This window comes from Triturus cristatus, chromosome 3_2 (genome assembly GCF_964204655.1).
Source record: "Triturus cristatus chromosome 3_2, aTriCri1.1, whole genome shotgun sequence".
Taxonomy (NCBI): domain Eukaryota; kingdom Metazoa; phylum Chordata; class Amphibia; order Caudata; family Salamandridae; genus Triturus; species Triturus cristatus.
In genome coordinates this window covers 143,391,350-143,418,676 of record NC_140584.1, presented here as the reverse complement: position 1 = coordinate 143,418,676, position 27,327 = coordinate 143,391,350, and positions in this window count along the sequence as shown.

The following is a 27,327-nucleotide window of genomic DNA, read 5'->3' as shown; positions in this document are numbered from 1 at the left end:
TCTATGTTGCTCGCGAGATATTGTTTGCCAGATTGCAAAAGCTGCGTGTTCGGGATCGTGAACTGTACAAAAAGGCTTTCTCGCGTGCGCGAACACGCATATTGCGAGGGCAAAAATGACAAAAACTGTAAGTCCGCGTTGTCGCGCTGTGCAGAGTTACCGAAAGTTCGCGAGCTGAATCCCTTGCCTTACATGCTGGCCAAAAAAGCCCAATTTGTTTAGCACACACCCCAAAAATGCTATTCCACCCCAAACACACCTTTTGCAATAAAATCCAAAGCCATCCATGGAGTAAAGGAAAATCACCAGACAACACCAACTGTACATTTAAGTCACGCAACACAGATTGGAGGCTGACTACCTCTGGGCCTACTGGAAGACTACTAGGCCACAAGCTTGGAACCGGATGGCAAAAGCAAGCACACTGCTTGGATGGCTCCACAAAATGGCCGCCACACACCCACAACAACCACAAGAAATGGGAGACAGTCAATGTACGCCTATGGCAACGGCACAATGCATGCCTTCCTAAAATGGCCGCCACACACATGCTCAGCCCACCCACCACAATAACAAACAAAAAGAGATTGCAAAGGACAGGAACAGGAAGTTGTAGTGTCTGTGGAACTTAATCCCTCTCATAAAAATGTTTTCCAGACAAATAACAGCTTCTCCCTGCTCCAAACCTACAGCTCAATGACAGCCTGAGGAGTTTTTTGTGCAGAAATGCACAAAAAAGCGTTTTCGAGAAGGGTCTATGTTGCTCGCGAGATATTGTTTGCCAGATTGCAAAAGCTGCGTGTTCGGGATCACGAACTGTACAAAAAGGCTTTCTCGCGTGCGCGAACACGCATATTGCGAGCGCAAAAATGACGAAAACTGTAAGTCCGCGTTGTCGCGCTGTGCAGAGTTACCGAAAGTTCGCGAGCTGAATCCCTTGCCTTACATGCTGGCCAAAAAAGCCCAATTTGTTTAGCACACACCCCAAAAATGCTATTCCACCCCAAACACACCTTTTGCAATAAAATCCAAAGCCATCCATGGAGTAAAGGAAAATCACCAGACAACACCAACTGTACATTTAAGTCACGCACCACAGATTGGAGGCTGACTACCTCTGGGCCTACTGGAAGACTACTAGGCCACAAGCACACACATCCAACAAAGGTAAATCACACGCACACACCAACAGTGAAATACACCACAGCCACGTTTAGCATTTCAATCCTATGCCATCCATGCCCTACATGATGTAGAAATTCTACAGACACCACAAAACATGGACACATGGGTACCCTACTGGCTGAAATTGCAGAGAAAAACAACTAGGCCCCTATTGAAAGTAGTACAGGCCATCCACCACAACAATAATTTTTAAAAACAATAAAAATCCCAGAAAAATGTAGGTACAAACAAGCCCCAATGAAACAAACACACCAATTCTCCAACTTACTTGTAGTAAATTAAATCTCAAATCAAAAATTCCTCAAATAAATCCAATCCAATGGTATGATGCAGCAGACAGACACAAAAAGTGATCCTTCCAGCTCCAAATCCAAATGAAAGTGAACAACACATGCACAAAGCACGTGGGAGGAGCCTGCTGGACAGGAACAGGAAGTTGTAGACTCAGGGGCACTTCCTTCCTCTTGAAAAAAAAGAGTTAAAAAAATTAAAGGACTCTTTCTTACACAAAAGACTACAGCAAGATCACAATCTGAGGAGTTTTCTGAGCAAAATGATCATTTTAGAGAAGGTTTTATGAAGCTCGCGAGATATTCTTTGCCAGATTGCAGTTTTTCCATGTTCGGGATCGCGATCTTACCAAAACAGCCGCCGGAAGTCAGCTCGCGCGCACCAATGACGTGTTCGGGGTCGCACACTCTCGCGGGCTTGGGCAGCCATAGTACAAATCTCGTGGCGCTCGCGAACAGACAGAAAAGCAAGTTGGCGATCGCAGAATCAAGGTAAGACGTTACCGCGCGCACGAGAATGAATATTGAGCGCGCGAGGAAGCAAAACTACTACGCTACGCGCTAGATTGCGTAGCAATCTGCAACTTCGCGCTCTACGCGAATCGCGAAGTTACCTAAACTTCGCAAGCTCCGCGAACGGAGCGTAGTTCAACGCCCAGGCTTAATCAGGACACACTTTAATATTAGAAGTTCATATAGCAACTTATGGCCTTATTTATGTTTGGGGAAACAGAGCACACCGTTGCAAACGTGACAGTGTATCCTGCCCACCAAACCCTTGGTCCGTCTGCCTCATTTAGAGTCAGGCAAACCTTAAGTATTCCACGACGGCCTGACAAAGTTGGGGCTGTCTGAGGAAGGACACTACACCATTAGCCCTATTTAGGTTCTGCAGTGCAATTTATTTTCTTCCCGGTCCATCACTGCCAAGAAAGCAGTGAAGAACCGGAAAATTCAATAATGACCCCCACATCCTGGGAGAATACCCCAGGGTTTGTGTGGGTCTTCATTTGTTGTTTTTCAGGAACAAACTCCTGATTTAGAAGTTTGCCTCCTGAAAATCAAAAACTTTGTAAAAGTTTGGTGGATGGCCGTCAAAACCGACGGTGGCCGCCTAGCAAACTTGAAGCACATTGAAAGCAGCAGCCACCGCCGTCACAGTGATTCCTTCTAATGCACAGAGATCACAGCTGGGCCGACGATTATGAGGTACAAACAATTCCTGCGGTGACCAGCGTGATAGCAAGAGAATAAAAGTCTCTGTTCTGAGCACAATGTTCACTGTCTTACACATCACTCAGGCCCAGCACGAGGCAGCAGCTCTACTTTAGCAGTGCTCTTATCCTGGCAGGGAGCAGTCAGCACCATCAACACATGTAGGACGGCATCTGCCGTCACAGACATGCACTTTCTGGTTAGTACTTCAAATGGAAATGCAACTTCTTCTCAGTGGTAGCTTCCGAGTATAAACGCACCGGGCGCAGTCTGCAGAGGGGCGCACGGTTCGCATACATAATTAACCTAATACCATCAACCCAGAGCGCTTCGAAAAGGCAAGTGCAGAATTCCTCCAAAAGCCGAGGTCTGCTCGCCCAATTCAGCTGAGAATCAATTAGGCCGATCCGCATAGCTTTGCCTGCTGTGGGAGGCCTTTTTGAAGAAAACGGAAAGCGTTAGATGGTGCATAAATCCCTCTTTTCATATGAAAGATGCGTGTGGAGTGCCACGGCTGTTATGCACCAGAAGACCTTGAGTCGAGCTGGGAGCCAAAAATGAGAAAGTTAGTGAACAGCTGTCAGATCAAACACGCTGGAGTTTTTCCAAAGGAGGTGTAATCTGCTTTTCACCGAAACATACATCCATACATACATACGTCTGTCTGTCTGACTGTCTGTCTGTCACCCGACCCGAAGGTATTGAAATGCTTTGGACGCTGAGCTCATTGTGGGCTTATTAACCTGCTGTCAGGGGGACTGTGTCCAGTGTTTCATCCTCTGGACTCCTTTACTGCATGACAGCGCTGCTCCCCGGTCCCCGCAAGTACCTCTTGACGATCTTCTCACGCTGGTGGTACTCTAAGTCCTAGAGTGCAACGCGAGGACGTCATCAGCCTCAGCTGTGAGGGAGGCGCAACCCCAGGCTTTAACAAGCATTTGCAATGCAATAGGTCTCGCATTAACGCGAGTTTGAGCTATTGACATTGTAAATAGCAATGCCTTTTATTTATTTTTTTAAAAAGAAAACAAAAATAAAAGGCATTGTTATTTGCAATGTCAATAGCTCAAACTTGTGTTAATGCGAGACCTATTGCATTGCAAATGCTTTTTATAAAGGTGTTTTTGCTGCATGGGCATCCAATCCTTTGCCTCTCTTCAGAGTGCATAGAGTGATGGTCACATATGTGCCAACTGTGATTACGATTCTCTGAGAAAGTGTGTGAAGGAATTACAAATGTTTCGAAATATGGAAAGCACCTGGGGAAAACTTTTTGGTGGTAGACACCACTCCCCTAGTGGGAAACTGGCTTGCTCGCTTTTGTTTTGGCATGCCCTATGCGGGCTGTGAAGTAAGAAGGTGATGGGTGTCGAGGGGACGTGAGCGGCATCCGCCTAAGAAAAAAATTGAACACCTGCCTATTTTTTAATTTATTTTTTACAAAGTAATCCCTGCCCCTAACACATGGCATTGGGAAACTGAAACATGTCTTCAGGACATGCCAAGTCCGCCCTTGCAAAAAGATCTTTGAAGCCTAAGGAAAGAATTCATTATCTAGAGCAAGAGTGTGTAGAGCAGAGGCCTTCAAACTGGGGGGAGAGCCCCCCTGGAGGGCCATAAGTGATCTCAGGCGGGGTGCCAGTCTCCGGCCAAGAGAAGCAGCATGCTTTGTTTCAAGTGTTAAAAATGCAATAGGTCGCGCCTTGGATTAAGTTAAAGCCATTTGCTTTGCTAATGGTATTGTACAGCAAAGCAAATGGCTTTAACTTAATGAAATGCGAGACCGATTGCATTATTCCCGTTTTCAAATTCTCTAAATAGTTGTCTAAGCTCTCAAAAGACGGTAATTACCTCATGTAGTGTTGCTGTGCACGTTTAGTTGAAAGTTTATGCTTATGAAATAAGCTATTCTCAAGCATAAAAATGAATGTTGCATCGTTTCTCATCAAAATTACACACGCCGCAAGCTCTCAACATTGCCAGCATACAACACTTTTAAAAAGTTTTACACTTTTTGGGGGGGGGGCAAAGTGAAACAAGACATAAATCTCAGAGCAGTGAAGTCACTCTACGTTCACAGGACCTGGAGCCTGAGTAGAAATGTAACCCCTGTGTCCATTCCTTTATTTCCCGGTGTATTCGGCACCACAGACCACTGCGGCCCTTGATCTGCTGGGAGCTGACATGCTGACAGGGCTGGGGAGACGCCGGCGCTGCTCCAGAGGTGTGATCCTCCGTAGTGAGTGTGCGAGTGGGCATGGAGTGGCCCATAATGGCTGGGGAGATGCCGGCGCTGCTCCGGAGGTGTGATCCTCCGTAGTGAGTGTGCGAGTGGGCATGGAGGGGCCCATGATGGCTGGGGAGATGCCGGCGCTGCTCTGGAGTTGTGATCCTCAGCAGTGAGTCAGCGAGCAGGCATGGAGGGGCCCATGATGGCTGGGGAGATGCCGTCGCTGCTCTGGAGGTGTGATCCTCAGCAGTGAGTCAGCGAGGGGGCATGGAGAGGCCCGTGATGGCTGGGTTCTGAAAGGAGCGCTGGCAGCACCTTAATAGCAGCAGCGACGGCGCATGGCACAGCAGCAGCCCCATCACCTGGCCTGCACCACGGCCCCTGACACTTGCAAAGTCAGTCTGGGGGGTGCCCCAGGGGCACCTGAATGTTATGAAATGAACGCGCCTCTCGCAAGATCGCACATCCCAGCCAAACAACATGGAAGTGCGGGTAGGGGGGTTGCCCAACACGGAGATACAAGCGGGAGGGTGGGGTGATTAACAAAGCACAGACAACGGGAGCGGGGAAGGTAGGGAAGAGGGAGGGGGGTAAAAGAAGGCACCAAAGCAGTCGTTCCTGCAGTAAGAGAAACGGAATAACGAAAGTAGTGCTCACAGTCTACATAACGCCTACCGTGTTAAAATACTTTACAGTAAATACAACAAACCGGTACCACTGTAATGGAAAGCGCCGCGGCCAGCCGTGAAGCGAGGACGGAGCATATTTAAACAAGCTCTTTGAAGAAGTCACAATGTTACAAGCGCGGCCGAAGCGGACCGCGCTTGTGCAATTTAAGCTGCCCGCAATGGCAATGAAAAACAAGCATTGGCCGCGCAAAACGCGATAGGGGCGGGGAGAATGAACAAAGCGCGAGACGCGATGGTGGGGGGTGGGGGAGAGAAAGCTGCCCGCAATGACAATGAAAAACAAGCATTGGCCGCGCAAAACGCGATAGGGGCGGGGAGAATGAACAAAGCGCGAGACGCGATGGTGGGGGGTGGGGGAGAGAAGCGGGAGTGTGGTGTGAAATAGCAGCAGGGAAGGAGGCGGAGAGGGGCTATGAGGGAGAGCGACGTAAAGCCATATGGCTGCTTTGCGCGCATGCACGCCTCGTGCACTGTAGCTCTATGCCAGGGGAAGCACTTTAAAAACTCACTTACAAAATGTCTCAAAGAGACAGCTTTCGCTGTCTCAGCGAGACCTAAAAACAGCCATCTGGAGTCTTCCACCCAAAATAGGCCATTTTAAATGGCAGAACTGTAATGTCTGTGACCTTGCCAATAATACCAAAGTCTTTGTCACCACAGATCGCACATATCAACTCAAACAATTTTCCAATTGCCATACCAACAATGTTATCTATGCGATCCGATGCCCTTGTAATTTACTTTACATAGGTCAGACTACACAGATGGTTAAGCAACACATTTCACAACACAAGAGCCGCATTAGATGCAACGTTACTACCGCACCACTGGTGACACATTATAAAGAACACAACTTCTCTGAGACAGACATGACATGGCAGGTCATAGACCGTCCACTACTACCCATCCGTGGTGGAAACCTTCAACTTCTACTAAACAAATGTGAATGTAGATGGATAACATGCTGTAATTCTGTGTCACATGGTCTAAATTCACTCGATAAATGGAACACAGTTATTACAAACACGTAGGAGCTGCCTTCTACCTATAACTAATTGTCCCCTTGTTTTTAGGTCTCGCCTGACCCAGCGCATGCGCTGGTCTGGCGAGACTTATTGAGAGGGCTCCAAAAAGTGCTACCAGGCCAGCCTAGAGCCACAGTGCATGTGCGCGGACGTGCACCCCCCTTTTTACCGCGATTACTTTCACTTTCGCGGCCGCATGGCCGCTTTGAAGTTTGATCGTGATCGCGATCGCCATCACTTTCACTTTCGCGGCCGCAGGGCCGCTTGTTTATTTTGCATTTGAAATGGATACTCAGATATATCCACACCATTTCCTTTAATTCACCAGTAATTAAATAAGACCTGGTGGGTCAATGCTATCTTTAGGTTCTGCCTTGGATTGATGTCCAGGTGTAACTTCTTTTAGTACTAGAGCACATGCATGTGTAGTAGCGGCAGTATTCAAATGCAGAGATGGCACACACATGAAATTACTCGCGGCAGTGCCACTTCTCCGTTCATTTGCCATAGTTCACGGCATATCTGGCATGGTGCTTAAGATATCTAAAGTTGTTGGACAGTTACATTCCAGTGTATTACATTTGTGGAATACTCGAGCTGAGTATGGCCTATTGCTTAAGCTGCCCTGTCTTTTAGCTGATGAGGCAACAAATTGGTTGTTAGTTTGTAGTAAATCAATTTGCATTTCCAATTTGGTGAACATCTAATGGAGCGATTTAACAGCGGCTTGCAGTGTAGTGCGCATATTCTGCATGCCAGATAAGAATAATACCTTTCAATTTATTTTTATTAAGCATTGTCATATAATCAATACAGTTTATTATTAACATCCACTATTAGTAGTAAAACAATTAAAAAGAAATACACTTTCCATTCTTAGCATAGTGAGTTACATTTATTGTATTTTGGCATAGGTGTGTTACATTTTTCATTGTCAGGAAAAAAACATTACTTGTTGAGCATATCCTGGTTTTCTATTTCGAGGTCTACACTTTATATGCAGGTTGAAGGTGCCTTATATCCCAAGGAGACTACCTATGGAGTGGTCTAGCAGCCCAACATCCACTCTATATGCCGGTGCTAGGTCTAATCGGGACTCGATCTCCACTGTGGCTCCGCAGTATTTGAATTTGTCTGTACATTGTGCTGTCCTTCCACCTCCCACCTCTCTTGAGTTCTAGGTCTAGTATCCGGAGTAGAGAGAAGATAGGTTTTGAGGGGTTCCCATATATCTTTGGGCCTCAACGTGGGTGGGAGCAATTCTGCATAAGTAAGAGCTTGTTCCTGCCATGTCCAAAAGCCAATCTGAATTTAGGGGCTGTGTCTCTACCCCACCTGCAAGCGATTTTGTGTTTTGGTATCAATAACCCCAATGCTAGAAACTTCTTATATATAGTTTCAACCCCAACTGAGTATCCCAGTATAGCTATAATCGACCTAAGAATAATACTTGAGCCATGTTGCCTGTTCCATGCTTCTTACCACCTTGATTAATTTCCTTGTTATTTCCAGTCCTACCTTTATGAGCAATTGTGAGGATGGAGTGTTACCATGAATGTGCTCCATGTTAGGAATCGTGGATTGCCTTCGACTTGGCTTTCAATGACTTCCCCATGTGTTCTTCCCAGTCTCCTGGGCATGTGTGCTGGCTTTGTGCCTCTACACCATACACTGGACTTTTAAAATGAATGCAGTGTAAATGGAGCATAGCATGAACGAGATGCGCTTTATTCTTTTCACACCACCCTGCTTCTCTGTCACTAAGCCGTGTCCGACTTGTGTAAGGGGCATCGGTCATTTGAGCCGGACCCCGCCCACTCCAAATGACAGCGTAGACATTAAAGTGCTGGGGTGCTGTTCCAATCCTTTTCAATCCATTCAACAACATTTTAGTTATTTTTGTGAAAAGGCCATTTATGAATGTACTTCAATATCATCGCCACCACTGCCAAGCACAAGTTTCGTTTGCCACTACTCGAGAACAAGAGAAAATGCTGAGATACTCTATTACATTCTTCTACCTTGCAGATGTGAGGAAAAGACACTGAATGACAGTCTAGTTTGAAATATTTTCAGAAGTAGCTTTTGTTCGTGCAGTGGTAAACGTTTGTTTTATTCATCTATGAGTGGGGCAAAAAGATGCATTATGAAATAACCCTTTATTTTCTTACATAGCAAACAATGCCATGCAGCATACCCCCCCCATGTATTTTCTTTCCTCTATTCATTAAAACAGTCACCCGTGTTAAGAATTTGGAATACGGAATCAAGAATTGCTGTCCACTGCTAATTTTAAGTATTGGGTAAGGCCAGAGCTGCTGATCCTAATATAATGAAAGCCTTACAATGGGGAGTGATAGCCATGAAGTCCAAGGTAGGTGGAGTGGAAACCCATAGGCTGTGTATTTGTAGCCCCCAACACACAGCTTAGAGCTGTTTGATCATTGGGAGGATAACAGCTTTATTAAGAAATTCAAAAACTCAATGAAAATTAATTTACATTTAGACTCGCACCATTTAGATATGGAACATTTGATCCAAGGCAAAGTTAAATTAGTGCGTCTTGAAATCCACAACCGCAGCACAATGTTGCTCTCCGTAGGCACATTTGTCAGATTTTATTTAGCTATTTGTGTTTTTGGCTCCTAATTATTTTAGAATTTAGGCGATCTTGGGCCAGCTTCACAGCAATGTCCAGAGTATGTCACCTGAGGTACCTTTTGACAACAAAAATGTGGGTTCTCCTGTGTAATCCGATCAAATGAACAAATGAACGATAGACTTACCATCCATACAGTAAGTAACAGAAAAGCAATTTAAGCATTCTTCCGCCAAGCATGTCTTTTTTTCACGAAAGATGACTTTGCTCTAAGCAGCTTAGGCCCGGATGGCATGGCACGTACTAGCTAGGGAACTCTAGTTGAGAGCTTACAAGTATATTCCAACACTAACTAGTTAAGACTTGAACATTAGTACCTACTTTCCCTCTTGTAAGTTACTGTAGTAAATGCACACGCAGTGCTTTACCACAGTTCATAATCAGTTCCCCAGATCAGCTGGGAACTGGTACACAAATTTAACCTAGGTTTCTCTCACCCAATATTTGCGAGCTCATGGCCAACCCTAAGAGTTAAGACCCGCTGCCACCAGTACATCTCGGTCTCATTGGCCTCTTCTCTCCAAGAAAGTTCTGTCTGTACATGGACCTTCGTGTATTTGTTTTTCCACTAACTTATTCAATATATAAACGTTATTATACCGCATAATAATTTCAGCTACGAGGTAGACCTCTTTGATTTCCAAAGGAAGTTGTATAGCGTTGGGGAATTATACATAAGACTTTAAACTACTTATGAACTCCGTAAAAGGAGAAAATAGGCCGTTTTCTTTAAAAAAAAAAATCCCCCTTGGCAGGTGAGTTGTAGTGTTATTTGGCTTACATTTTAATACCAACCTGTTCTGGATGACTCGTTAAACAAGCATTGGCATGGCCAATAGGTTTCGCCTTTGGGACCTTATAAGTGTTTAGTTATGCAGCACAATATCCTTGGTGCAACAACATTAACTGTTGCATGGCTAAGCACTTATAAGGTCCCAAAGGCGAGACCTATTGGCTATGCCAATGCTTGTTTATATATGATTGCTTTCCATCTATTGCTGATCACACGACCTATGCAAACCTTCTTCTACAATTAACTTGGATGCAAGATACATCCTTTGGCAGTATATGTCAACCACCTTGGCCACTTTGGTTCTCCACCTGTAATCCCCAGTATTTGTTTTAACAGGGTTCTAGCAACCGCTTTGCACCAACTGTACAGCTTTATCCTTGTTGTCTTATTTCAGTGTTACTGTTTTAACATAACTTGACCCCAAACCCTTCTTTACTGTTATATTCATTTACTTAACCAGTAATGTACTCAAAACTTGAAACGGTATTTCACGTTTTTTTTCATGTTTCTCTCATGTTTTTTCTTGTGAATGCCCAATTTTACAGTTTATTCATTGTAATTTTCAGTATTTCAATGTCCAATACAGTACATGTATATTTCTCTCCACCGATCTCGGTGTCTCTCTTAACAGCCATCTTTCAAGTGCCGTCTTTGCTTTACTTGTCCCCCCGGGGTCCTGGCCTCGCCACTTCACGTTCTAGTCGTTTCCCAGTATTGGGACTTGACCCACCCATACACTCTCACGTGACACTGCCGGCTACCACTAAATTCGGTAACGCCGAGCAGCATGCCCGAGGCGCTTCATTCGTCCCAACGGCCCCTGGCTACCGGACTTATCCCGGCCCCTCGTCCTGGACTGTAGAACCACGAAATACAGCCGGACCTGATCCCTTTGATCCCTGACCCGACGCTTCTGGTAAGCTCCACACTTCTCTGTGTCCCGTTCCTCGCAGTTTGTCCAATCGCCTGGTGACTGCTTCTCTCTCTCCCTTGCCTAAGCCTCCCTACACCACAAACCCCTCCCTTTCCCCCCCCACCCCGGTGACTAACGGAGTCCGTTCAATTACTTTACAGAGCGCTGCCAAGTACGCCGCACGCTTTAGCTCTTCACAGGTGCACGAACCATCACTAACAGTAAGATCGTGATGCCGCTCTTCCCCTTGGCCTCCTTTTCTATTTGGCCTCAATTTATATAGGTAATTTGTCCTTTACTCTTCCTTCCCTGCCCAGATACGCACCACAGCAACCCAACTACTGTTTTTTCTGACGCCGCCGCGCACCTCAAGTTGACTCACCTTGGACTCTTCTACCCTCCCCTTTTCTTTGTCACCAGGTAACCTTCTTCCCACCCATCTAAGGTTTACTATGCTTATCTGCTTCTCTGGGTCCCACGACCAATTACTTTCCCTCCTTTCCCTCCTATTCTTATAGAAGTACTTTATGAATCGTGTAACCATAGTCCTAATGATGACCTCAAGCTAAAGAGGTGGAAACGCCATCGACTCTACAACGCCATTTGCGGCATTTAAAGGGTCATTCACAAATAATGGAATTATGTTTGTGATTGTAAATATCTTGCAAATACTTTTGTTTGACCCCCATTGTTTATTTGCCCTTCGCCGCCCCACGTTGTTGCCTAATCACTTGTGTCACTGCGCTGTTCACTCACCACGACACCCCCAGTGCACATCTGGTTGTTATGGTTACTGTAATTTAGTTGTATTCTGTGCTTCTATCTACAAATAACAACCGTTCAACCTCCCTTTGGTCTCCCTTGTCCCTTTCCTGTGCTATATGATTAATTCTCATGCTTAACAGTTCCCTTACATGATTTACCAGCCGAGACAGTGTCCTTTTGCTGCTATACTTACCCGGTCTCATCTGGGATAACGGCTTCACTCCTGTTTTTGTTTTTCTTCAGCTGTGAGGGAGGCGCAACCCCAGGCTTTAAAAGCGCCGCACACGTCCTGTGGTGTGGGACAGCCGTGGGTTTTGCCCGGGCGAAGCCCAGACCAAGGGCGGGCCCGTCCTGTGCCCATCAGCGCCAGGAAGAGGCAGGGCAGGGCCACCCCCCTGAGTTGATGATATCGCCTCCCAATTCGTTGATAAATTATGGGGTAAGACTCTCATTATTACACTTGTCCGCAGCAACCTGGTGATACCGCTACAAAAGACAAAAATATCTGTATGTTTGCTACTTGGTCCATTGCTGTGTAACTTCCTGAGCATCACTCTGGAGGGTATGGTGTGTTTGTACATGAATCTGGTGTTTATTCGCTCTATACTAATGCACTAATCGTGCCGCTGGGTGGCTTGACCTCTGCTCTTGGCCCTTTTCTGTGGCCTAAGGGTGTGTATCCACAGACTAGGTTGCTGCGGGACATAGTATATTTCGAAGGAGATCTGTATTGACAGTAGTTGGGAAAATGGGAAAAAGGGCAGTTGCCAGCAGAAACAAAACAATATGGGAGCCTCCCACAACCTCAATAGATAAAATGTTACAGAGGGCTATTGGGGTGGTGTCAACGGAAATAGAGCGTACGGAAAGAAGGCTATCCCTCACCCCGGATATATTCTTACAAGAGCCCGAGATGACCCCTCTTCTAATTACCACTCAAACACAGCAACACAAACAAACGCCGACATCCCCCCCAGGTCAGTCACCTACATCGCCAACCATGGCCCAAGAACAACAAACACACATCATGACGCCCCTTCTGCGGGCCGTTCCACCTAAGAAACTCCAGCACAAGGACAACCCACAAACAACTATCCCCAAGAAGGGGAAACGTAAGCAACCACTTGTGGTTGGGTCAAAAAACAAGCGACCTTGTGTGAGTAATCAGGTTGACCTTGTGGGAGGTGATGAGCCAGATCTAACTAAGGGCAAATCCCAAACTGACAATATAGCTGTTGAACAACCTTTGTGGGTATCCAGTTTGTTGGCTGACCTTTTAAATGAATTGAGAGCCACTATCAAAGAAGATATAGCCCCTCAAGTCAGCCGTCTAGATAGTCTGGAGAAAGCATGGGCAGGCGTAGGAGCCATAGCACGACACAACTCCGCCACCAGCAATGCAAGGGGAAGGATTGACAATGGTTGTCAGGAGGCTACTCCAGGTCCAATCCATACCCACGGGGTGGGGGGTGCACAAATGAGGACCCCTCAACCAGTGGTAAACAAAGGGAAACAAGTACCAACTTGGAGTCTAGAAACCGGACAGACAGTCATGAGCTTAGTCACAGGAGGAGTACCCCCGTAGTGAAATGTTGTGATATGGCCAATCCTCTAACCCGGGAGGACAACAGTAAACAAAGTACACTACCAGCCCAGGACTCCAACAACGAGAGTACTGCGTCCCCTCTGCCTAGCATAAACCTTCCCCCAGCTTGTGCCCCCTACGCTGTTATAATGACAGGTATCCCCCCAATTGCCCACAATGTTAAGGAATCCCAGTTTGACCTTAGGAATAAATGTTTATTCTGGCTTGCAAGATATAAGCATTTTGTGTATGCCAGCGCGGGGGAGATAATCATGGTTCGCAGAGTAGGATGGTTGGGCAGTGGCCAAAAAACTGAAGTGGGAGAGTGCGTTGTTATCAACTTTAAAAACCCCAACTTTGCATGTAGCTTGCTGAACTCATCTATTTCATGTCACTATGCACCTACAGGAATAAGCCTCCTCCCGCTGGATTTCTTCTACCCCCAGCAACATACTAACCCAAGAGGTAGTGCATTTGCGTCAATATAGCCCATGGGCCCCGGTCCCCTTATGGAAGGCAGGTGGGGAACTCATAGTAGGCACCCTCTGTTTAATATTGCAGTGAGCAATAGATTTGAAAGTTTGGAGGAGGTTGACTGACTGGAGGTGAGATTTTTTAGCGGCGACAATTGTGATAATCAGTGCCCTGTCCAAAGAATGAGGAAGTGTGTGGTGGGAGGGGTGTGAGCGGGGGTAGTAGCGTGGACTTCGACCAATGGCCCAGCATACAAATAGATGATATCCAATTGAGCAAGGATGCTGCCCCCATTCCCCTTGATGTACAGCAGGGCGGTAATTCTGTGGGAGAATCAAGTGGAGCTCCCGCTAGATTACCTAGGGTGCACCTGGATGCTCACCCTTTCCCATGTACTATCTCTCTGGAGGCATCTAGAGGGATAGGACCCAAGAGCAAAGAACTGCAAATTCTATCTTGGAATTTAGCAGGACTAAAAAGCAAACTAGCATGTCCAGATTGGGGGTCTTTTGTGGACAACCAGGACATTTGTTTATTCCAAGAGACCTGGGCCTGGGATGAACACCAAAGGGTTGGCTTTGCGACATTCAACATTCTGTCTACCAAGGGGGAGAGGGGCGCTCATTTGGCGGACTCTCGATCTGGGTAGGCACGCATCTTGGGTGCAGAGCTGTGCAGATGACAACTTCCACCAATGATATCCAATGTGTTCTGCTGTCATTCCCTGCTAAGATGAAAATAGCCCTAATAAACGTCTATTCAAGACCTGTGACCAACAGACAAGAATCCGCCACCATAGACCATTTAGGGGACTTTATTCCAACCCTGGATCCAGTGTCCTTGCTGATCTTAGGAGGTGATGTTAACTGCCAATTCGAGCCACTAAGCGACCAGACCCAAGAGGCCCCATCAGAAGAAGACCTATACTGGTCAATTCCTGATCAGCAGATCACCCCAATCAAAGTATGGTCCCCTCTGGCCATGCAACTCCACTCACTTATGTTGTTCCACTCTCTGAGGGCATGCAATGGGAGGACCAAGTCTGACAGCCCGGTCAATTTACATTCAATAGAGAAGGCCAGGCCTCGCTAATTGATTACATCATGGTGGAAACTAGATCCTGGGAAAAAGTTCTAGATTTCTACGTTCAGCAGAGGCAGGATAGTGACCATAACGCCTTGATTGAAATTTTGAAGCTGGGGAATCTTGGCGGGTCCACCATTTGTTCCCATCCAGCAAACAGGTTTAGCGCTTTAAAGACTACTAACAACAGAAGGAAAGTTAGATGGGGCTGTATCCAACACTCTCCCCCTAAATTGGCTAAAGTTTATCAGCTAGTAACACCTATGATAGCCCGAATGTGGGAGGTGGGACAGGTGGAGGCACCTGCAGGGGATAGAGACAAGATTAAGAAAATTCATGAGGAGCCAATTGTAAAACTGACCGAAGTATTCTATCTAGTGACACTAAAGAGGGAAACGAACCGATCGAAACATTCATGGTTTAACAACAAGTGCCGCAAAGCAAAACAGGAGCTAGTGCATGCGGTGAAGGCTAAAGATAGGCCAACATCAAACTAGCCAGAGTTAGGTACAGGAGGATTATGTTGCAGGAAAAGAAAGGATGGGAAACAAAGAGGTGGGATGCTCTCAGGATTGCTTTGAAGGATAACGATCTGAAACTGTTTTGGGGGCTAATGAGCACTGGAGACGGGGAAGGACGTTTGGCAATAGAGCCCAACATAGCACCCGAAGTGTGGGAGTCTAATTTTGGGTCTCTGTACGACTGTAAGGTTGATGGTCCCATCGGCCCAGATATCCAGAGTACAACTCCGGAGCTTTGGGAGCTTTGCCAGGAGGGGGCCTGGGATAAATCCATGACGGAAGTTGGAAATGCTATTAACAGCTTGCAGCCCAACAAAGCCCCTGGTCTTGACTAACTCCCGGGGGACCTCTTTCGGGAGGAACCTAGCATATGTGTCCCTTATTTGTGTGCTCTAGTTAATGCTATTCTGAAGGGCATGAATCCCCCGATACTTGGAATGGCGCTGAGATAGTATCCATATTCAAAAAAGGCTGCCCTCTGCTACCCTCTAACTACAGACCCATCAGCTTAATTGACATCTCCCAAAAACTGATTGACAGGGTCCTCTTGGCCTGGAAAAGGGTTGGATTGTGGAAGAGGAGATTTTGGGTCCCTACCAGGCCGGCTTCAGATCAAATATGTCAACCGTGGACCAGATTTTTAGATTACGGCTACTTTTCTGGAAAACGGTGAAGATGGAAAGTGGCAGCCTCTATCTTATATTTGTTGTTCTGAAGTCGGCCTTTGATCTCGTACCCAGGAAGAAGTTCTGGGAAGTGCTTAGCGACCTTGGTATTCCTCCTTATCTCCTTAATGTGTCAGTGAGGTTACAAACTGGCAACTACCCACAGGTAAGATGCGGAAAATATGGGGAACTCTCCACACGCTTTTCTGTTAAAAAGGGGGTGAGACAAGGATGCGTTTTAGCCCCCACCCTATTTTGTCTCTACATTAATGGGTTTATTGATTTTCTCAATAACATAAAAGACACTGATGCCCCAAAGTTAGCCACAGGTAAGATACCCGCGTTGATGTTCGCGGATGATACCCTGCTATTGTCCAAGCCACCTCTAGACATTCAACGCATCCTGGATGGGTTTGCACAGTTTTTCAATATGAGAGGTCTGGAGATTAACTTATCCAAGACCAAATTTATAGTCTTTAATTCCCCGATGAGTACTCGCCCAAACCCCTCTCTGAACGGTATCCTCCTTGAAAAAGTGAGGACATTCGATTATCTGGGCATTACATTATCTGAGCAACTTGGGTGGGGCCCCCAGATGGCTAAAGCAAGACTTAGGCTAAACCAGACAGTGGGCGGGATTATGAAATTGTTCAGAACATCTGTCTATAAACCAGCAGCTCCTGTGGTGGAGATATTCAAGGCCCAAGCAAGGGGGGCAACACTATATGGGGCGGAGCTTTGGGGTCACTGTTCTACCTCTGATCTCGTCAAGCTGGAAAACAACTTTATGAGACATCTTATAGGCCTTCCACGCAGCACCCCATTAGTTCCCTTCCATTTGGGTCTGGGCATGAGGCCAATTGATGAAGAGATTGCCCTTAGGCCTCTGACCTTTTGGCACCGGGAATGGGTAACTTCGGAGCTGTCCTCCTACAAAGTCGAGCTAAAGGAGCCCCTTCCAAGATTAAATCCCAGTAAAATACTGTGGCTGGCCCACATAAGCAATCTCTCTGCTAGGCTTGGCAGGCCAGAGCTATGGTCAACCCCAGAATTTACCTGTGCCTTGATATCTAGGTCAGACTTTGTAAAACACTATAAGCAATCCAACCTTCTGGCCCTCCAAGAAAGTGCCAAAGAAGGCGGGCTGAAAATGGAGTTCCTACAAATTAAAGAGGTATACAAAAAACAACTCTTTCTGGATGTAATCTACCATCCTATGGCTAGGAAATTATATCTGCAGTTTAGATTGGGGAATCTACCACTGGCAGCGCACACTAGCTTATGGGCCCCAGAGAACTCAAATGTGTGTCCTGCATGTAATTTAACGGGCGAGTCTGAAATCCATGTGCTGTTTTTCTGCCCTGCATATGCTCTGCCCCGTATATGTTGGATAATCCAACTATGTAAAAACTTAGGGATTGTTTTTTGTCTAGAAGCCCACAGAGTGTTAAAATATGATACTGATCCTCCAATTGTATTTGCCGTATGTCGCTTTTTAAATGCTATGTGGCACATTAGGAGAGGTTTTTTAAAGTAATTATAGGGGAGGATCATTTGGATAAAACCAGTTATATTCTGTGTGCTGACAAAACAAATCACAATAACTCTTGTAAACTCTGTTCATTGTATTTTATTGACTGTTTTTATGAATTTTAAATATTTGTGTAGTTGTCAGTCTTTTTAATCTTGCACAAATGTACGGGAAGTAAATATTGATTTGTTTGTGTAAATGTCTGAAGTTTTTTATCTATTAATGTACTTTTATGGCTCGAGTGGCCGAAATAAAGTTTTTGACTGACTGACTGAAATGCTTTGCATGAGCACCAGTGACATTCATGTGATTTTTAGGCACAGCACAAGGATTATAAATAATTTGCTCAGAATAACAGGATTTGAGCTGAGATGACGCCGAGTTTTTAACCTGGTTCTCCAGTTCTAAATTCAGCAGCTCTGGGCATAACACCACATCCTATCTCCATTTAAATATATTTTTTGAGTTTTTAGGTTACTTGTTTGACTTTGTGCTAGTCTACTTGATATTCGTGCTCCATGAATTAACTAGACTTTTGCTGAAACTGATGTGGCAGTGCTTGTTTATGGCTCGTGTTTCAGTGTTGGATCAGTACTGGGCTTCCAAATGTTCACCCAGGGGTCTGTAACTTATGCTTGGAACAGAGGGGACCTTGAAGTCAGCTTTCCTCAGGAGGGTGGCCACGTGTGATTTTGTTTGTGAGTTCGGTCCATACATTTTCATTTAGGCCCTTAAAAGACAGCGGGGCCAAGATTACATTCAACCCCCTCCAATTTAGCACCGCATCCCTCCATCCAGGAGGAGGTCCAATAAATAGCATTTCTGTGTGCACTGCGGTGACAGGTTGAGCTGACACCATGTTTAAACAATCAGCACCATCTGTATTGAGCCCCAATTTTAATTGAGTTTTTAAAACTCAAAACATTACAACTGATTGTAAGTATATACTAAAAAATAGTAGCAGTATGCACTATCCATTAATACTTTTTATTCTAACATATTACCCATAGTATTATGACAAATATTAGGACTGTATCTTTAAAATCACTACCATTTACACCTGCAGTATGCTCTCATATGTTAAGATTGTTACACATATTAACGTTTGGCTTGGAATCAGCATTGATAGTTATATCTCATCTCCATCTTCTCCCTATGTTCCCATCTTATCAGCAGTCCTTGTATCTTCCTCTCGTTCTTCATCTATAATTTCTAACCTGTAGTTATATCTTCTCAAGGGTCCTATATGTCCTTAGCCTTAGACTGAGGGCATGATTTAGTGCTTGGCAGTTGTGGTACTCTGTTACAAAATTTATATAGATCCCGTATTATCAGCTAAGATGCAAGTCTTATAAGATATAATGCACTGGTAATACGGCGGATGGGATATCCATCATGTTGGGGATGGAGTAACCCATTCGTCAAACTCTAAATCAGGCCATTAGTCAGGAAGGTCAAGGCCTTATCATTTCATGCGCCATTAAAGAACTTGAGCAAAAAGAACAAATGATGGACAGAATATAGAACAATGTCATACATTCCCACCAGTACAGAGATCTGGGACTAAATCCATCGTTTTTTTGCTCACCATGCCATTCCAGATTGGACCCAGCCCTATGCAAATCAGTCTTGACCCTGCGCCCAATGGGAACAGTCCAGCCCGAACTGCCAGGCCAGGTCCTCCCTGGAGTGCAAACAAGCATCCTAGGACCGGTTTCGGCCTTTCAGCCCTCATCAGCTAGGATAGCTTGACTCAAGTGGCATGGAGAGCACGGGACCCACGTCTGGGCATACCCGTCCCACTCGGGGGTGAAAAATGCAAAAAGAACAAATGATGGACATAATGTAGAATAATGTTATACATTCATCCCAGTACATGGATCTGGGCCTAAATCCATCGTTTTTTTGCTCACCATGCCATTCGCCAGCCCAAACTGCCTGGCCAGGTCCTCCCTGGACAGGAAACAGGCATCCATGGACCGGTTTCGGACTTTCAGCCCTCATCAGCCAGTATAGCTTGACTCCAGTGGCGTGGAGAACACAGGACCCACGTCTGGGCATACCCGTCCCACTCGGGATAACAAATGCAAAACTAACAAATGATGGACAGAATGTAGAACAATGTCATACATTCACCCCAGTACAGAGATATGGGTCTAAATCCAAAGTTTTTTGCTCACCATGCCATTCCAGTTTGGACCCAGCCATATGTAAATCAGTCTTGACCCTACACCCAACGGGAACAGTCCAGCCCGAACTGCCAGGCCAGGTCCTCACTGGGCTGGAAACAAGCATCCTAGGACCGGTTTCAGACTTTCAGCCCTCATCAGCCATGATAGCCTGACTCCAGTGGCATGGAGAGCACAGGACCATCGTCTGGGCATACCCGTCCCACTCGGGATGACAAATACAAAAAGAACAAATGTTGGACATAATGTAGAACAATGTCATACATTCACCCCAGTACATAGATCCTGGCCTAAATCCATCGTATTTTTGCTCACAATGCAATTCGAGTTTGGACCCAGCCATTTGCAAATCGGTTTTGACCCTGCACCCAATGGGAATAGTCCAGCCAGAAATGCCCGGCCAGGTCCTCCCTTGACTGGAAACAAGCATCCTAGGACCGGTTTCGGACTTTCAGCCCTCATTAGCCAGGATAGCTTGACTCCAGTGGCATAGAGAACGGGACCCACGTCTGGGCATACCCGTCCCACTCGGGGTGACAAATGCAAAAAGAACAAATGATGGACAGAATGTAGACCAATGTCATACATTCACCCCAGTACAGAGATCTGGGTCTAAATCCATCCTGTTTTTGCTCAGCATGTCATTCCAGTTTGGACTTAGCCATATGCAAATCAGTCTTGACCCTGCACCAAATGGGAACAGTACAGCCCGAACTGCCAGGTCAGGTCCTCCCTGGACTGGAAACATGCATCCTAGGACCGGTTTGGGACTTTCAGCCATTATCAGCCACGATTACTTGACTCCAGTGGCATGGAGAGCACGGGACCCACATCTGGGCAAACCCGTCCCACTCGGGGGGACAAATGCAAAAAGAACAAATGATGGACAGAATGTAGAACAATGTCATACATTCACCCCAGTACATAGATCCTGGCCTAAATCCATCGTGTTGTTGCTCATAATGCAATTCGAGTTTGGACCCAGCCATTTGCAAATCGTTTTTGACCCTGCACCCAATGGGAACAGCCCAGCCCGAACTGCCCGGCCAGGTCCTCCCTGGACTGGAAACAAGCATCCTAGGAGCGGTTTCGGACTTTCAGCCCTCATCAGCCAGGATAGCTTGACTCCAGTGGCATGGAGAGAACGGGAGCCACGTCTGGGCATACCCGTCCCACTCGGGGTGACAAATGCAAAAAGAACAAATGATGGACAGAATGTAGAACAATATCATACATTCACCCCAGTACAGAGATCTGGGTCTAAATCCATCGTGTTTTTGCTCACCATGCTATTCCAGTTTGGACCCAGCCATATGCATATCAGTCTTGACCCTGCACCCAATGGGAACAGTCCAGCCCGAACTGCCAGGTCAGGTCCTCCCTGGACTGGAAACATGCATCCTAGGACCGGTTTTGGACTTTCAGCCATTATCAGCCACGATTACTTGACTCCAGTGGCATGGAGAGCACGGGACCCACATCTGGGCAAACCCGTCCCACTCAGGGTGACAAATACAAAAAGAACAAATGATGGAAAGAATGTAGAACAATGTCATACATTCACCACAGTACATAGACCTGTGCCTACATCCATCGTTTTTTTGCTCACCATGCCATTCCAGTTTGGACCCAGCCATATGCAAGTCAGTCTTGACCCTGTGCCCAACGGGAACAGTCCAGCCCGAACTGCCAGGCCAGGTCCTCCCTGGGCTGGAAACAAGCATCCTAGGACCGCTTTCAGACTTTCAGCCCTCATCAACCAGGATAGCCTGACTCGAGTGGCATGGAGAGCACAGGACCATCGTCTGGGCATACCCATCCCACTCTGGATGACAAATACAAAAAGAACAAATGATGGACATAATGTAGAACAATGTCATACATTCACCCCAGTACATAGATCCTGGTCTAAATCCATCGTTTGTTTGCTCACAATGCAATTCGAGTTTGGACCCAGCCATTTGCAAATCGGTTTTGACCCTGCACCCAATGGGAACAGTCCTGCCCGAACAGCCAGGCCAGGTCCTCCCTGGACTGGAAACAAGCATCCTGGGACCAGTTTCGGACTTTCAGCCCTCATCAGCCAGGATAGCTTGGCTCCAGTGGCATAGAGAGAACGGGACCCACGTCTGGGCATACCCGTCCCACTCGGGGTGACAAATGCAAAAATAACAAATGATGGACAGAATGTAGAACAATGTCATACATTCACCCCAGTACATAGATCTGGGCCTAAATCCATAGTTTTTTGCTCACCATACCATTCCAGTTTGGACCCAGCCATATGCAAATCAGTCTTGACCCTGCGCCCATTGGGAACAGTCCAGCCCGAACTGCCAGGCCAGGTCCTCCCTGGACTGGAAACAAGCATCCTAGGACCGGTTTCGGACTTTCAGCCCTCATCAGCCAGGATAGCTTGACTACAGTGTCATGGAGAGCAAGGAGCCCACGTCTGGGCATACCCGTCCCACTCGGGGTGACAAATGCAAAAAGAACAAATGATGGACATAATGTAGAACAATGTCATACATTCACCCCAGTACATAGATCTGTGCCTACATCCATCCTGTTTTTGCTCACCATGTCATTCCAGTTTGGACCTAGCCATATGCAAATCAGTCTTGACCCTGCACCAAATGGAAACAGTCCAGCCGGAACTGCCAGGTCAGGTCCTCCCTGGACTGGAAACATGCATCCTAGGACCGGTTTGGGACTTTCAGCCATTATCAGCCACAATTACTTGACTCCAGTGGCATGGAGAGCACGGGACCCACATCTGGGCAAACCCGTCCCACTCGGGGTGACAAATGCAAAAAGAACAAATGATGGACAGAATGTAGAACAATGTCATACATTCACCCCAGTACATAGATCCTGGCCTAAATCCATCGTTTTGTTGCTCATAATGCAATTCGAGTTTGGACCCAGCCATTTGCAAATCGTTTTTGACCCTGCACCCAATGGGAACAGCCCAGCCCGAACTGCCCGGCCAGGTCCTCCCTGGACTGGAAACAAGCATCCTAAGAGCGGTTTCGGACTTTCAGCCCTCATCATCCAGGATAGCTTGACTCCAGTGGCATGGAGAGAACGGGAGCTACGTCTGGGCATACCCGTCCCACTCGGGGTGACAAATGCAAAAATAACAAATGATGGACAGAATGTAGAACAATGTCATACATTCACCCCAGTACATAGATCTGGGCGTAAATCCATAGTTTTTTGCTCACCATGCCATTCCACTTTGGACCCAGCCATATGCAAATCAGTCTTGACCCTGCGCCCAACTGGAACAGTCCAGCCCGAACTGCCAGGCCAGGTCCTCCCTGGACTGGAAACAAGTATCCTAGGACCGATTTCAATCTTTCAACCCTCATCAGCCAGGATAGCTTGACTCCAGTGGCATGGAGAGCACAGGACCCACGTCTGGACATACCCGTCCCACTCGGGGTGACAAATGCAAAAAGAACAAATGATGGACAGAATGTAGAACAATGTCATACATTCACCCCAGTACAGAGATCTGGGTCTAAATCCATCATGTTTTTGCTCACCATGCTATTCCAGTTTGGACCCAGCCATATGCATATCAGTCTTGACCCTGCACCCAATGGGAACAGTCCAGCCCAAACTGCCAGGTCAGGTCCTCCCTGGACTGGAAACATGCATCCTAGGACCGGTTTTTGACTTTCAGCCATTATCAGCCACGATAACTTGACTCCAGTGGCATGGAGAGCACGGGACCCACATCTGGGCAAACCCATCCCACTCGGGGTGACAAATGCAAAAAGAACAAATGATGGAAAGAATGTAGAACAATGTCATACATTCACCACAGTACATAGACCTGTGCCTACATCCATCGTTTTTTTGCTCACCATGCCATTCCAGTTTGGACCCAGCCATATGCAAATCAGTCTTGACCCTGTGCCCAACGGGAACAGTCCAGCCCGAACTGCCAGGCCAGGTCCTCCCTGGGCTGGAAACAAGCATCCTAGGACCGCTTTCAGACTTTCAGCCCTCATCAGCCAGGATAGCCTGACTCCAGTGGCATGGAGAGCACAGGACCATCGTCTGGGCATACCCATCCCACTCTGGATGACAAATACAAAAAGAACAAATGATTGACATAATGTAGAACAATGTCATACATTCACCCCAGTACAGAGATCCTGGTCTAAATCCATCGTTTTTTTTGCTCACAATGCAATTCGAGTTTGGACCCAGCCATTTGCAAATCGGTTTTGACCCTGCACCCAATGGGAACAGTCCTGCCCGAACAGCCCGGCCAGGTCCTCCCTGGACTGGAAACAAGCATCCTAGGACCAGTTTCGGACTTTCAGCCCTCATCAGCCAGGATAGCTTGGCTCCTGTGGCATGGAGAGAACGGGACCCACGTCTGGGCAAACCCGTCCCACTCGGGGTGACAAATGCAAAAATAACAAATGATGGACAGAATGTAGAACAATGTCATACATTCACCCCAGTACATAGATCTGGGCCTAAATCCATAATTTTTTGCTCACCATACCATTCCAGTTTGGACCCAGCCATATGCAAATCAGTCTTGACCCTGCGCCCATTGGGAACAGTCCAGCCCGAACTGCCAGGCCAGGTCCTCCGTGGACTGGAAACAAGCATCCTAGGACCGGTTTCGGACTTTCAGCCCTCATCAGCCAGGATAGCTTGACTCCAGTGGCATGGAGAGCAAGGAACCCACGTCTGGGCATACCCGTCCCACTCTGGGTGACAAATGCAAAAAGAACAAATGATGGACATAATGTAGAACAATGTCATACATTCACCCCAGTACATAGATCTGTGCCTACATCCATCGTTTTTTTGCTCTCCATGCCATTCCAGTTTGGACCCAGCCATATGCAAATCAGTTTTGACCCTGTGCCCAACCGGAACAGTCCAGCCCGAACTGCCAGGCCAGGTCCTCCCTGGACTGGAAACAAGCATCCTAGGACCGCTTTCAGACTTTCAGCCCTCATCAGCCAGGATAGCTTGACTCCAGTGGCATGGCGAGCAGGACCCACGTCTGGGCATACCCGTCCCACTCGTGGTGGCAAATGCACAAAGAACAAATGATAGACAGAATGTAGAACAATGTCATATGTTCACCCCAGTACAGAGATCTGGGCCTAAATACATCATGTTTTTGCTCACCATGCCATTCCAGTTTGGACCCAGCCATATGCAAACTAGTCTTGACCCTGTTCCCAATGGGACCAGTCCAGCCCGAACTGCCAGGCCAGGTTCTCCGTGGACTGGAAACAAGCATCCTAGGACCGCTTTCAGACTTTCAGCACTCATCAGCCAGGATAGCTTGACTCCAGTGGCATGGAGAGCACAGGACCCACGTTTCAATTGGAATTTTAAGGACAATTTCCAAAACTGAGTTTAGAAAATACAAAAAATGGGTCCGTTTTTTTGCTAGACACTTCCAATAAATATTCTTTTTTGGGAGTTGTGCCTCTTCCAATTGATTCCAGATCCTTGTGTTCCTTCAAAAAGACGTCATTGTGGAGGAGGTATATTCACTGTCTACGAAACACTAAGCCTTGGCAGTTCATGTTCTTTCATGAACCAAACATGTAGTCTGGCACCAGTAGATTCATGCAGCCTATCCTCTTCCTCTAACTTCTTGTGGACCCATCCTTATATCAAGAAGATCGTGGAAGAGATGGCATTAACAGGATATGTACGCCAAATCCTCTGAGCATTTAGGAGAATTTGTAAAATTCAACTTGAATTCCACTAAATAAAATCTCATGAATTTTGAAAGGTCAAGCTACTGAAAAATGTGCTAACAAGCTCAGGTGAAAACTGTGATAGGTGCCCTGCAAACCTGAAATAAGCAGAATCAAATTATGATTTGTAGGTAGTCATATGCAAATTTGTAAAATCTGGTGACTCTTCCCTCTGTGATTCTTTTTGAGTTTTTTGAGCTTTGCCAAAGTATAGGCTTACAAGAATAAAAACAGAGAGAATGCTACCAGTGGTGCTTGCGGTAGTGAAAAACAATCCCCTGTACTGAAATGGCAGTGAGTGAACTTCTCCTATTCCTTCTTCCAGCCTGTAGTCTGAGTTGCAGCCCCCACACTCTACTAACTACCCCCATTACATTTCCCTTCACCCTGCAGCCACAAACCATGCTGTCCCTACCTGTCACTGGGCGGATCAAGTTTCAACAGTTAAAAAAAGTATAAACTAATTTCCACAAAGTAGTTTGGAGCTTTACATTGATGTGTATCACATAAAATACTTTCCATGTTTTGAATCAAAGTTAAAGTATCCAACTATCACCATAGAAACCAACATAAATCAATGAAAAGCTATGGAGAGAGAGTGAAAAAATCAAATAAATAATCCTTTTAATGGTAATTAGCAATAATTGAGGCTAGCTATCCAGTATTTGCAGTTAAATTGCTAAATTAGACATAGCTGCTTCCCCAGTGGAATAGTAGCCTTTGGGGATAGATTATGCAATGGAGCTCATCTCTCTCCAGCTATATTGTTACAGGGCAGTGAATGACAAGAAACTGCGGTGTCACCTGGGCTGCGAATATAGTTGCAGATAAGAGTCTTTTGTAAACAAGGTAAAAGCTCTGAGCATGATCAGTGACCCTCCACTGAGATACGCAATGTGCACTGTCCTCAAATGATACCAAGAGCTTCACTTCATTAGTGCTTCTGCTACATGACTTAGGAAGCTTGAGTGTCTTTAGTTGGGGATTAGGTGCAGGTTCAGTCCAAGCCAATCATGCACCCCTCTCATTTAACTACCTGAAGCTTATCATGAAGAGTGTGTAAAAGTTCTGAGTGCTGCAGTCGCTCAGTGATGGAGGATGAATTCACAAGATTTATCGGTTCGATTTGAAGCTTCATTCTCCAGGAAATTTCAGAACTGGAATCACTCACAGACATTTTTGAAGATGCCATATCTTGAAAATCAGTCAGCATTATTTGGGCTCCCCACACTCCCAAGAACCTTCAGACTGATTTCCTTCTGTGCAGTTCCAGTAAAACACATTGACTGATCCCAGACAGCAAGCTCCAATGTCGTTCATTGCTACTAGGCCAAGGTTGTAAATCTGCTTTGATCAGCCAGGTTCTCACCCTGATCCCCGTCTGGGTTCTCTGTCCACTGGTATCTCATGCTAGCGGCACTTATGTGGCTGGACATTTGGGATTTCAAGCAGGAAAAAGGAAAGCCATTAAGAGTAATCAGACTGTCTGGGAGGATAAATCAGGAAGCTGGCACTTTTTTGGATGACATATTTCTAAGTCCAGGAAAGACACACGTTAACCTGAATATTGACCTTCTGCTTAATGTCTGACAGCAGTACAGAAAAATACAGCCCACTGTCATTTGAGCCATGGCTCTATACTGGTGTCCCAGAGACTAAATACCTTGTCTGTTAATCTTATTAGCCCTTTGATGGACCATCTTGGGTGGGGGAGAATATGGCAGGTTTCTTCAGGTGGTATCCCAAACTCTCAAGCATGGAT